At 33.7% G+C, this 14,736-nt stretch overlaps 1 protein-coding gene across 3 annotated transcripts in view; it reads left to right on the top strand.

The window, feature by feature from the left end:
- INPP4B (inositol polyphosphate-4-phosphatase type II B) overlaps nucleotides 1-14,736 on the top strand; it is a 931,109-nt gene that overhangs the window by 727,460 nt on the left and 188,913 nt on the right. The gene's annotated exons all lie outside the window — the stretch shown is intronic.

Below are 14,736 nucleotides of genomic sequence, written 5' to 3'. Positions count from 1 at the left end.
GAGTTTTCATTTATTATTTAATTAAAGGTCAAGCAATTGATTTCGACTCTTAGATTTCTACTATTCATAATTGACTTTGTTCATTTAACGGGATTCTGCAGCATATTAGTTGATGCCTATTTATTAACTTTCTTGCTTTCCTTCGAACTGCCATCTCACTCAAGTTTCTAAATTAGATGTAAAATCTTTACTTAGATCCCATACCTAATTATACATACAGTTAAAAACCAAGAATATAAAGAATGTCAATTAGTCATATTTTTTGATCAACAGCCCAAAGAGCTGGTCCATCATAGACAGAGTAAACCAACCTAGGAATTAAATAAGAAAAATACAGTGAACTGGTATATTTGGAAACTGCATAGTGCTTTCATTGACCCCACTAAGTTTCTCTCAGAGTCAAAAGCTCATGTTAATGTTGATATTATTTCAGAACTATATGGCTGTAAATCATACACTACTACAATATCTAAGTAATCAAGAATGTAGGTCATCCAAAGGGCAACAGGGAACATAAATAGGTTTCAAGATACTTTGGATAATGAATTGTGCCCAGAAAAAGGATAACATCAAAGAGATGTATGACTAGAAAAGTAGATGAGTCAATCATATAGAAAGGGCAAAGAATGGATAAGCCTGATTAATGCATTGAAACCATATATAAAGTGAGAAAATCAAGATGACAATATTCAGGATATTATATACGCATACTTGTTAATGATTTTAGAGGAAATGAACAAGAATAATATTGGAGAGAAGTTAGGCATGAATTGCAAATAGTGATCTTGAGATCATTTAGATAATTGATACATTTAAATAATGAAAAAGTATTTATTCCTACCAAAAATTACTGTTAGGACAAAGAATCTGTGGCCACAGGTTTTGTACTACTAGAAATTAGGGGGAAAAACAATTTTGAAGACGACTCATCATTCTTAACTTTCAGAGAAATAACAAAAATATTGGCCAAATACTGAATGCAAATTTTAACCCTGTGATATTCAAATTAGGAATAAATTGTTTTAGGAAATCAATCTTGTGCTTCTAATAGTAGGAATCCTAACCAGAAGCACAATTTAACTAGAAGACATCAAAATTATTCTATACTAAATTTAAATAAAGGTCAGGGAAGTAGCTAATAAGTTGTTAGATCATTGACCTAATTTAGTTACAAAAGATTACACATTATCTTTTAAGATTTTGTATCTCTCTTCTTATCCTACTTTAACATTCCCTATATTTCAGAATAATTACTTTGTAAGATCATAGATTTAAGACCAGATATGAAGTCTTTTTTCAATCAAAGACCATAGGTTCAGAGAAATCCATCACTAAAAGTCAACCATGGTGCCTTCTTTTTTTTTAACTCATAAAACTAAATAGAGAAATTACAATTTGCCTTGATAGACCACTACAATTCCCAGAAACTTGGAGATATTTGTTTCTCATGACAAAAATGAATGTGACAATCGTTCCCTACTAAATTACAAGAGGTCAACATGAGTATAGATCAAGTTGACTTTGTATCAATGGTTTCTTAGTGGTCTCCTAATAAATGTGTTTTGCCTTTAGTTGACTGTTGAATATAGCGCCAAACTAAGCTCTTAAACAGTCTTCTGAACAAGACATAAATTACCAATTTTAGAGTGGCAATGAGTACAATGCTTTCTAAATTCTGAATCCTTATATGAATATTAGGTAGTAGTTTTAATAGCAGCAACAATAATAGAAGTAGTACATGTAAAATTGTGGTAGTAACTGCAGCAGCAATAGTTGCAAGCAGTAGTAATGGCAGTATTGCTATTACTAGTATTTGTAGTAGTGATAGCACCCATAGTAATCATCATCATCATCATAGTATTAGTATAAATAGAAGCATCAACAGGAGCAGTGATAACAATGGTGATGGTAGTCACAGAAGTAGTAGTACTAGTAGTAGCAGTTTAAAGACATAAGTTTATTATTAGACAGGTTATTTTTAGCAAGTATATCAGAAGTGTAAAGAGAGAAGGGTGATGTATAATTGAAAGTGTGATAAAGAGAGGGAACTTTTCTTTATGTTTAAAAAAAGAAAGTAATCAGGAAACAGTTTATTGTTTAAAGATTTCTTTTTTGGAAAGTTATAGAAAGCATTTTGCCTCTGCTGTAAACCACATTTTCTTTAAGCTGCCATGGTTAAGTCAATTCAATTAGGTTGCATTTTATCCAAGAACAAAGTCATGCACTCTAGTTAAAGAGGGAGCTTTCTATAATAAATATAATAAAAAATGAAAACAGCTTTCTATTAGCCTAACTGTGTATTCAATATCTGTCATACCAAAGACAGAAAGCAGCTGAAATGAGAGCCATTTAGCACATCTATTGCCAATAAAACTTTTCTGTAGAGAGATTAAAAAAAAAGCTACACTGGACAGGATCTCAGCCTTGGAAAAGGTAAAATGAAAATGGCACATTTAAAAAATAGAGATGGCTGATCCAAATGGAACAAATGTTCGTAGCACAAGCAGAATTTATGACATGAAAAATCTGTGCAGCAAAGATTGGGGAAGCTATACATTTATAGATACTAATCTTTTCTTTAGTATTATAGGTAAGAGGTTTATTTTCATTCACTTTTCTAAATAAAGTTTGAGTGCCTACTTTTGAGGAACATTAAGTAGAGTAATAGATGAGCTACAATATTTAAGAAATAGTGTCTAGCCTCATGCTGCTTATAGTTTAGTCATGGTAGATATGGCATATATATAAACAAAGGGAGATTTCCTGCAGAAAGGTGATTTTTGAGCTGGGCTTGAAAATGAGGGAAGAGTTTGAAAGAGATCTAGATCATCCCAAAGACAGGAAAGACATGAAGACGAGGAAGTGAGTGAGCAATTGTCATGGCTATTGTGTAGTTAATGGTCCAGTTTGGTGGAGTCAGAAAGTAATGAGGATAAATCACAACCTCTTAGCTGTAAGAGATTTCAAAGGTCACCTAATCAATCATGTATGTGAGCAAACATTGACTATTCAGTATCCACCACAAGTTGTCATCCATCCTTTACTTGAAGACTCTTGTGGCAAGGGAGATGGGTGGTGGTGGTCATGGTGGTGACTATTTCTCAAGGGATCCAAAAAGTCCAAAGTTTCCACTACCAAAGACTTAGGAAATTCCACCACCACCCCCATTCATTGAGTTGAAATCTGTTTTTTGGCAATATTCACCCATTACTTCTAGTTCTTATCCCTAATTGATGTCTATAGATGAAAACACATCCTCAAAATTTTTCTAAAATACTTTGTTTTATACTTTAATCCTACAAGGTTCCTTGATAGATACAATATGGGTAAGCTTGTGGATCATTTTCTGATTTTTATTATAAAGTGAAATAAAAAGCAAGGAGACACATTTGTCAATGTCTAACACAAACTTAGAATGAAAGAGGAATTCCCTAAAGAAGGTGACGTCCTCTAGATGCTCACATCCATCCATCTATCTTGCATCAAGTGCAATATTGGAAGGCATCAAGCACGATATTGGAAGGCATCAATTACTGGAACTGCATGGATCTAATCTTATTCACATGAGAATTCTTTTGATACTTGAAGACACCTTTCAGTTCTCCTTTTCCCATGCCAGGCCTTTTTTTCTCTAGGGAAAAAAAGTGATCCTCTAACTATGTGACATAATTTCAAGCATTACTATAGTTGATGTACTTGTTCCCATATATGAGATCTGTTGCCTCCATTGTTCTGGCTCACCCAATATGTAAAATTTGGTTGAAACTTTATTAAAGTTATTCAGAATATATATTCTCATGTGAACAGTAAAAGGATGACTTATGGAAAATTACAATTAATTTGTAATCTAAGATTTACCTTCATTTATACTTATACAGGTTTGCCCATTCCCATAGAAACCCTAAACTGCTAAGCCACAGTTTTAAGAAAGAAGTGAAAGAGAAAGAAGCAAAAGAATCAGTTCCCTTCTTTCCTTAATAGCTTTGCAAGCCCTGACAGATATTCCTTTTGGACTTCTAAGAATATAATAACTAGAGTACATTTAACGGACATTCACTACAATGAGATGAATTGGATCTCATGCACTGACCATAGCTAGTGTGTACCAACCTCTTAGAACTACATTCTTGAACTTAGAAAAATTTCCATGGAAGTAAGACTAGACAGAGTGCTCAATATAGTGTCTTTAATTGCCATGTTTTAACTCACTCAAAGGGAAAGTGTTTCAGTTGAGATACTCATAAGAAAGAAGCGGTTAAAGAAGGAGGTAAGCAAGAAAAGATCTGGTTTATAGTGTTTAGAAAGACAAAATTATGATGGATAAAGATTTTTGCATGATTCAACCTGTGGGGAGGAACTGGGTGTTGAATAAAATAGCTTTAGACTCCCAGTGAGAAAGTGACTCTCTATATCTGATGCCCACAATATACCATGGTTCATCTTCTTCATTGTGTGATGAATCCCACAAAACAGAGCTGCTCGTAGGAATAGAAGAGAATGAGCTGTTCATAGTGAGAAGCTGGCTCTTAGACATATCCGATTGCTTTGTCATCTCTGATATCATAGCCCATTAACACCAAGACACCAAGACTTAAAGAATGGTTTTCCATACATTTTTATTGATAACTTTTGGTTGCACATACATTAGATTTGCCCCTGTATCCTTCTCCTTCCAAAAAGTCTGCCCTTAGAACAAACTATTAAAAAAAAAGAAAAAGAAAAAGAATCATCAAACTTGTCAAAAAATGGAATTAACTAATTAGCTGGGGTAGTTGAAATTGCCTATTTATCTAAATCTGAGATCATAAGGGACGCTCTACCCTTCTTATTTGATAAGAAATGGATGCTTTCACTCCAGCAAATAAGCAAGCTTAAATTTTTCCCCATATTTCTTCTTTGGGCTTTGTAATTAGGCAACATACATTTCTAATTGTTTTATGGTGGTGACTTTTTTCATTTCTATTGTAGTATGTGTATTGTTTTCCTGGTTCCCTTTGCATTTGATGCATTTTAAATGCTTCTTTATATTTATCATCTTACTTATTCTTTAAAGCATAAAAAGTAATATTTCATTACCTTCATGTACCACAATATTAATACTTCAGTGTGTATGTGTCCTTTCTTTTTGTTAGTGACCTTTTGGTTGTATATATCTATGAATATATTCAATAAAATTCTCTGAATTCATTGGAATCTCTGGGTCAAAATTAATATCTTAACTACTTTATTAGTATAATTTAGAAACTGCACTCTAGAATGGTTGTGCTAATTCACAGATCTACCAAAAATGTCTTTTTCCTATAATACCTCCAGTGCAGGATATTCTTTTTTTTTTTCATTATTGCTAATTTTCTTTGTGTGGAGTGAAGCTAGGGTTTATTTATTAAATTTATATTTGTTATTTTGGTCTGAAATATTTCACCATCTGGTTGTATATAGTTTAAAATTCTTCAGAAAACTGCTCATAACCTCTGTTGAGAAACATTTTTGATTTTATATTTTTGTTGTTTTTCTCTTTATGGTGCATACCAAAGCTTTTTCAGGGATAATTCATGTAAAGGTTCCTAATAAGTTAAGGTAATGGGAGGAATTCCCCCCCTCCAAAAAAAAAAAACAGAGTGGAATTTAAGGTACTCCAAGATCTGGGTATATTAAATAAGGAATTCTGTTAAATGCTATTATTTTTTATCAGCTGTTGTCCACTGATATTTTTCTATTTCCCATTTCTTGCTTTTTCCTTCTTTGCTTTCTTAGCTGTCTTTCTATAGACTGTGTACTGAATCAATTTACAAAAACATACTGAATCCATTTCAAAAAATAGATTCATAGATTAGATTTTGTTCCTCTTACTAAATTTTATGGAGAGAGAAACTGAGGCTCAAGGAGATTAAGTAACTTGGCCAAATTTTCCCAGACTTTTGACTCCAAATTCATTGTTCTCTCCACTGCATCAAGATGTACTTGTTATTCAATTGTTTTTCAATTGTGTTCAACTCTTTATGACCCCATTTGGGCTTTTGCCAAGATATTGGAGGGATTAATCTTCCTGACTTCAAGTCTGGCACTCTCTCCTCTGAGCCACCAACCTGAAAACCCTGTACCCCCTCATCTGTCCCCCCAACCAGAGATCTTTATTGAGACACTAATTATTGCATTATGTGTAAATAATGTATAATGTGAAAGTTTTATGATTGAATTCACACTATTTGAAATTATAATTGTATAAAATATGATGATTGATTCCAGCCCAATGGAAATATATTATTTGAATTTGAGTAATGTGGACTCCTCAGGGAGCTCATTATGTGCATTAATCGGAACCCTAGCTTAAATGCTTTTGAAGTAATGTTACCAGTGGAGCAATGTGGTATTTTATACTGGACAGTCATTTGGGAATCCTTTAGTGTTCTTGAGGCAATGTGACCTTGAAATATTTATATATTTCTGACATATTTGAGTTTATGATGAGGGTAATGGAAAAATAATTTAGACATTCTGTCATTTGTTTTGGTTTTGCTCACACTTCCCTTCATTTGTGAACTAAGTTAAAGTGTCCAAGTTAGATTATTGGGCTTCTGCTGCAACATTTTGTAATAACCCATTTTTAACTATCATTTTTAAGCTAAGTCTGAAGGAACCACATTTACAGGCACTGAGAATCCACATTTACAGGCACTGAGAGTACACATTCACAGGACAACTAAGGCAAAAACAAACAAAACAATTTGAATTACGCCTTGCATTGATTGCAACAGCCTTTAGTTTCTGAGCTTATAAGTTATTTGTATTTTATAATATACAGTGTAATATGATAAATGTAAATATAATATAATAATAATATAAAGTCAGGAAAATGCTTTGCATTCATTATTTCAGCTTTTTGATCTGAGTCCTACAAGGACCACAGATAAAGAAACTGAGGATCTGAAGGGAAATGATTTGCATTACATATTTGTTATGGGTAAAATTTGAACTCAGACCTTCTTGATTCCAAGTGTAATAATTTGTCCATTGTACTGGGTTGCTTAGTTTATCATCACTATTGTTATAATTGTTGATGTTTTCTTGTCCTTACCTTGTTTGATGGAACTCCAGTTAGTGTTCTGATAGCCACGTGCAGTAGATACAAAGTATTGTGATACTTTTTAAGATAATCTTTTATGGCCTCTATAAAAGCAGATCCAAGGAATGGAGTGTTACTTAATCCTGTTCCAAAAGAGTTTGAATTTCCTCTGCTTGGTCTCTATATTTTCCCAGCTTTTCATTATAGTTTGGAGGTTATGCGTTTTTTCAGTGCGACAACAAGCATTTAAAATATTCTTGGATTTTTATGGGTCAATATTCTCCCTGGATAATGCTTGGCAACGACTTTATCTATAATGATGCCCTAGTTCCAGTTTGCTTGAAAAATCGACTAGTATATTTTGAGATTTGTATTTTTGTTTTGGGATTTGTCATTTTTTTGCTTATAAAGAAAAGTGAGTCTCTAATGTATAATAGTTATGGTTACTTGACTGCATCTTTCTAGGTAGGCTGTAGATACTAAATTTCTGCAACCTATAGAAAGATATGGGCTTATTTCACAACCTCTATCATATTCTTATATAAATAGACTGTAATCATTAAGTCTGGGCTCCTTCCTAAATAGTGCTTTTTAGGATTAAACTTTTAATTCAGATATGGGATAGACACTGAGCAAGACAGTTCTGTTGGTGCCCACTGACCATCTCTGACCCCAGCAAGTTTTATATCTTGGTTATTGACATTTTAAAATGTCAATTTAGTAATTTTAGGCCTTTACTAAAAGACCTAGAGTTTTGAAATAATAAAGATTTGCATCTGGTCTAGTTATTTTTCTTTCTCTCAAAGATAAATCACAGTCACTCACTAATATATTTTAAGAACATCATTTTTGTTCAGTCATTTAAGTTGCTTCTAATACTTTTTGGCCCTTTCGGGGGTTTTCTTGGCAGAGACACTGGGATGATTAGCTATTTTCTTCTCCAGCTTAGCTTTTAGATGAGGAAACTGAGGCAAACAAGATTAAATGACTTGAACAGGATTGGATAGCTAGTAAATATCTGAGGCTGGATTTGAACTCAGGAAGATGAGTCATCTGGATTCGAGGCTGGTGCTCTACCCACTGCACCACCTAGCTGATCAAAGACTATATTAGTCCTCATAGCATATTTGTAAGTAGGTCTGTGCTTAGACTTCATGCCCAGAAATACTATTTCAGTGACTGTAATTTGCATTTTAAAATCACTAAAGTGTGACAATCTTGCAAAGAAAAAAAATCTCTTTATTTCACTTTTTATTTGCTAGTAAAATGTCATAATAATAACTGAAATGTGCAATACTTTAACATTATTTCTTTTGCTCATTTGAGGATCACAATAAACCTGCAATATCCTATAGGTATTATTATCACCAATTTACAGACTAGAAAAATGGAAGCTGGGAGAAGTTAAAGACTTGTCCATGCCAGGAAGTGTTCCCAGGGCTTCCTTATCCCAGATCCAGAGTGCCATCTGCTATGTCACACTACTTCCATTCAATAATTTGTAATCACCTATTAATATAGTACATTTTCCTGGCTGTGAAACTAGCACTTAGTTTAGCAGTTAGGATTTGCATGATTAAGTTTAGTTTTATCTAATATTTAATAAATTCAATCAAGAAACTAATCAGGTGCTTAGTATGCATAAGGGATTATGCCAGGTACAGAGGGATATGAGAAGGTAAATAAGGAAACTTATGGTCTAGTGGGGAAAATAAAATTGCATTCATGTGATTCAAGTTAGCATATGATATGGCATAAGAAATTTATAAACTAAATAATGCCAATAATAGCTAGTATTTATATAGTGTTTCACCATCTGCAAAATATTTTACATACGTTATCTCATTTGAGCTTCACAATCACTCTGTGAGGTAGCTGCTCTTATTATCCCTACTTTACATATGAGAAAACAAAGGCCATATCACATATGGAGTCTTGCATTTAAAATGACTTCTGTGTTTTAGGATTGTTATTGATAAGTTTGAAAGACTTCCATACTAATGAGAGGCTTCACATTCATTTCATTTATTGATGGATTAAAAAGTAGAGGGATTATTCAACTTGGAATAGAGAAGACTTAAAGGTGTTGTATCAATTACCATTAAGTTCAAAGAGGAATTAGATTTGATCTAGTTGAGGACCAAAGAATGAAAGTTTCTTTCTTTTTATTCATTCATTCATTCATTCATTCATTTCTTTTTAGGAGCAGAAGTTTCAAAGATAAAGGTATAGCTTTGTTCTAAGAATGAACTTCTTAATAGTGAGAGACATTAAAAAGTAAAATGGTGTAAAGGTAGAGAGTTCCTTCTACTTTATTCTACATCTGTAAGAAAAGACTGAATTAATATTTGTCAGTTATAGTAAGAGGTCATCCTTCTTCAGATACCAGTCAGATAAGATGATCATGGACCCCTTGACCTCTGAATACTAAGATTCTATTATTCCTGTTAATTTCTGATTTGAAGGTTTAGATATTTGAGATGGACTGCAGATGTTGAGTGGGACTTTCAAAAAATGCAAATTTTCAAATTTGGACTCACTTTAAAGTTTCATACCTCTGTAAAGTTGAACTTAACTATATTCATTTTTTAATGAAAGCTTTTTATTTTCAAACTATATTCATAGATGCTTTTCAATATTCACCATTACAAAATCTTGTGTTCTAAATTTTTTCCCTCCTTTTCCTCCACTCCCTCCCCTAGATGGCAAGTAATCCAAGGCTATATTCTATATTCTTTTTTATCTTGATAGTTTATATCTATAGCTGTAAGATATATGCCACATGTTTGAAAAAGAAGACACTAAATGGGTTTCTGAGTATTTATGTATGCTCAAAATTATTTTGTGAGATGCAACATTTCCCTTTGGCCACATTACCTTATTTTTATTCTGGATGCCAACATAGTCTTTTATTGTGAAGATGAATCTTGAAGCTTCCCTAGTTAAAGTGTTTGTTAAAAGGATGAATGAAGCACAGATACCTAGGCTTCTGTTTATCTAGAAAGGATACCAAATGAGCCTCTTATATAAATCTTAAGTCCAAATTATGCCTCTGTTCTGTTACAGTAATTGGAGAGTATATGAAGGAGGAAGGAAATGCAGAAAGGACCGAGTAATATGAAAAATAAAACCAGGACTAATGAAAAGAGAGTGAGAACCAAAGATGAACATGAAGGAAAACAGAAACTTGGCCTAAAAAAGAAACAGCAGAACTGGGATTAGGTAGAACTGTACCTTCTTTAGGCCTAATGAATTCAGTATCATGTCAAAGGATCAGGAGTTTAGAAAACAGAAAGTTCTGGTAAGAAATATTGTCAAAAGAAATTTCACAAGTAGAGAGGGAAGTCTGAAGTCAAGATGAAAAAAAAAATGTCAGTGGTGAAAGGAATAGTGGAAGCAGGAAGAGGTGCAGTTGCACAGTTTTAATAAATAAAAACAGAATTTGGAATAGAGGTGGAAGGAAGCTACTGATGATGGTAATCAAATAGCATGTCTTTAGAGTAGGGTAAATGAGCTTGGAAAATGACAGATGTGCTGAAAAAAGAGGCCATAGAAAGAAAGTAGAAGGCTATTATAGCTTTGAACATTCTCCCTTTCAAAGAACTTGCTGTATTATGGGTTTGTTTGTTTGTTTTTTGGGGGGATATGTCCATTTACAGGATGATGAAAAGCCAATTCATGGTGATGGAAATATCCACTAATGAGAAGGAATCATAGGGCTATTGAGTTCACAATCATTTCTTCTCCATCCTGGATGTTTTTGGTGGATGTCCTTCTCTCACTCTCCTATCCCTTCCATCCTCCTAATTTACTCAGCCTCTGAGTATCTTTTTTTTTACCTTCACCTTTTCAAATCCTACAAAAAATATAGAATGATTTCATTTGACAAAGTCTTAGACTTCAAATCCAAATTAAGGAGAAAAAGAGATCAGTGATTCACAAATGGGAAATCTTTCTTCCAAGTCTTCCCCATTATCCAAAGTAATAGAGACTATTTACAAACTTGAACAACTAAATTCAGTTTTGTTCAAAAAAAAGTAGCATACCCTATCTTTGAGGATATATTTGCATTCTACTGGATGAGACACAGAGAGAATTCAGATATTTAAAAATAAAGTTTATGCAAAGTGATTTCAGAAAAGAGTAATTAAATATTTTGGAGTACTAGTACATCAAGTAAAGGATTCCTGAGAAATGGCTTTGGAAGGGAGAAATGCTAAGTGGCAGAGGTAAAGAGGGAATGGATTCTAGATATGGAGACAATTGGGCTTTCACTAAAACCTCAGTGCAAAAGGAGGGAACTTGGCAGAAACTTGGCATATGCCAGGGGAAATTAATCATTACTGTGCAGCTGTTTTTATTTCATTCTATTTTCCCTCTTCTCCCCCTTCCTAATAAGTTTATATGTCACTTGTTTTAATTTCCATGAGTATGAAAGGGAGTATCTGCATATATATATACACATAGATATATATGTATGTACACTCATAGACACACAGTTTCAAATGGGTTCCAATCCAGGCAAATGAGCGAAAGAAAAACAAAATAAATGAAACAAAAGAAGAAAAGATAAAAAAAGTTTAACCCAAAAATTGTAGGAAAAAAAGAAGAAAACAGGGAGACAGACATGTAGGAACTTTTTCGAGGGAAGTCAATAAACAAATTCTATGTGTTGGGCACTATGCTAACCTGGGAATATAAAAGCATAAGATTAATACTAAGAATAAAAAGAGAAACCTAGATATCCAGCAATTCAAAGGCTAATGGGGGAGAAAAGTTACAAGAAAGATAAATTGGAGATAATTTCAGGAGGCAGGCATTAAGATTAAGAAGGAGTGACAAAGGTTTCTTCTTTGTTTTTAAATTTTCAGTCGTATTTCATTTTTCACATCCATGTAAAGATGTTTTGTTTTAATAACTTTTTATTGATAGAACTCATGCCAGGGTAATTTTTTACAACATTATCCCTTGCATTCACTTCTGTTCCAATTTTTCCCCTCCTTCCCTCCCCCCCTCCCCTAGATGGCAAGCAGTCCTTTACATGTTGAATAGGTTATAGTATATCCTGGATACAATATACGTGTGCAGAACCGAACAGTTTTCTTGTTGCACAGGGAGAATTGAATTTAGGAAGTATAAATAGCCCGGGAAGAAAAACAAAAATGCAAGCAGTTTATATCCATTTCCCAGTGTTCTTTCTTTGGGTGTAGCTGCTTCTGCCCATCTTTGATCAATTGAAACTGAATTGGCTCTCTTTCTCGAAGAGATCCACTTCTATCAGAATACCTCCTCAAACAGTATCATTGTTGAGGTATATAATGATCTCCTAGTTCTGCTCGTTTCATTTAGCCTCAGTTCATGTAAGTCTCGCCAGTCCTCTCTGTATTCATCCTGCTAGTCATTCCTTACAGAACAATAATATTCCATAACATTTCATATACCACAATTTACTCAAACATTCTCCAATTGATGGACATCCATTCATTTTCCAGCTTCTAGCCACTACAAACAGGGCTGCCACAAACATTTTGGCACATACAAGATGTTTTTTTTAACATTCATTTTTGTAATACTTTGCGTTCCATATTTTTCTTCCTCCTGCCTTTACCTCCCTCCCTCCCCAACTTAGCAATTAATTTCTTATAGATTAAATATGGCAATTGAGAAATTGCAGGAGGTGAGACTTTAGCTGAGAAACCAAGTGAGCCAGGGAAGCTCAGATGGTTGAAAAGAGAGAGGAAGTTCAAGACATGGAGAAAACTCAATACAAATATCCCAAAGTTGAGAGATGTTCAAAAAATAGTGAGGAAGAAAATGTTAGTGGAATTCAAAATAAAAGAAGATTGGTCAGGAAGAAAGGGTCCAGGTTATAACATACAATGGAATATCAAAGAAAAGATGATTGGAAGTCACTGGCATGTCTTAAGTCAGGGGTGAGATTGATGTGGTCAGATTTGTGCTTTAGGAAAATCAATTTGACAACTGAATGAAGGATGGACTGTAGTAGAGAGAGACTTGAGGCAGGGGGACCAACTAAAAGGCTATTGTAATTGGTCAGTGATGTGGGACTGTATTAAGGTGGGAGCAATGAAAGAAAGAAAGAAGGGAGAGTGTAATATAAGAAATAACATGAAAATAGATATCTGAGATTTGGGCAACTGATTGAGTATATAGCAGATGAGAAAGCTGCTGAGAATGCTGCCTAGGATGTGAGTCCGGGTGACTGGGAGGATGGTTGAATACTTAATAGTAAATAAAAAAGTTAGGGTTTTGAGAAAATATAATGATTCTAATTTGGGGCCATGTTGAGACATCTGGTTTGACATATCTAATATGCAAATAGAGGTGTGAGACTGGAGGTTGAGAAAGAACTTAGGGCTAGAAAAATAGGTTTGTGAGTCATTTGCATAGAAATGATAAATGAATTCATAAAACTGGTGAGATCACTAAATTAAATAATAGAGAGGAAGAAGAAAAAAGTCCCAGGATAAAAACCTGTGGAATACCCACAGTTAGTAGATTTGAAGTGTGCGGGCTAGTCCATCTCCCATCTCTATGACTTTGCCCAGGGTTCCCATCCATGTTTGAAGTAGCATTCCTCCTAACCTCATGGAATTCCTATTTTTTTTTTAACAAGGCTCAGTTCATGTACCACCTCCTCTAGGAAGTCCAGTCTGATCCCATTAGTTGCTAATGCTCAACCCAACCCCTATTATTTTATTCCTACCATCGGTCATTTTCAATCATGTCCTCTTTTGTATTGTGTCTTTTTTTTTTGTTTTTTTTTTCCTTTGGGGTTATTCTTGCAAAGATGCTGGAGCAGTTTGCCATTTCTTTCTCCAACTCATTTCACAGATGAGGAAACTGAGGCAAACAGGGTGGAGTGACTTGCCCAGGTCATAAAACTAGTAATTTTCTGATCGTGGATTTGAATCAGGAAGATGAGTCTTCTGTACGTATATGTGTATATATGTATGTATGCATACAGATACATATAATTGGTTACCCACATACATATATGTGTATAAATATGTACATATACATAATCAATTCAAGTAAGGATAATATAATAATTTAATGTGTACAATATAACATAATATATAATAACATAACATAATATGTAATAATATAATAAGGAGCAGGAGAAACTTTCAGTTCCCTGGACTTTATCCATTTACACATATGTAAACACACATGCAATGTACATATGTGTGCACACATGTAACGTCTATTAATTTTCTGGGTTTTTTACCCATTAAAATATAAATACCTCAAAGGATGCTTCATTTTTCTCTTTACATCCTGAACACTTAACACATCATAGATAACATAGTAGAGACCTAAGAAATGCTTGTTGAATAACTGAATGAATGAATGAATTTATGAATGGGTCTCTTAAGTGAGAAAAGAATATCTTTATTCTTTCTCACTGGAATGTCAATATGTTTCCATTGCTGGATAAAATTGGTCGAAGTCCAGTGAACTAGAAATAGTGTCTGCTCTTTATTATTTACTTGGATTGATTACCAAAATACACACACGTATGTGTGTGTATATATGTGTGTACATACACACACATACCATTGGCCATTTGAAAATTAATGATCCACTTTTCTATAAGGGAGGAGGAAACCAAATCACTATTGTCTCACATGCAAGTATCTCTACCACTT

Source organism: Antechinus flavipes, chromosome 6, assembly GCF_016432865.1.
Source record: "Antechinus flavipes isolate AdamAnt ecotype Samford, QLD, Australia chromosome 6, AdamAnt_v2, whole genome shotgun sequence".
Taxonomy (NCBI): Eukaryota; Metazoa; Chordata; class Mammalia; order Dasyuromorphia; family Dasyuridae; genus Antechinus; species Antechinus flavipes.
This window is presented reverse-complemented; position numbering and strand designations above follow the sequence as displayed.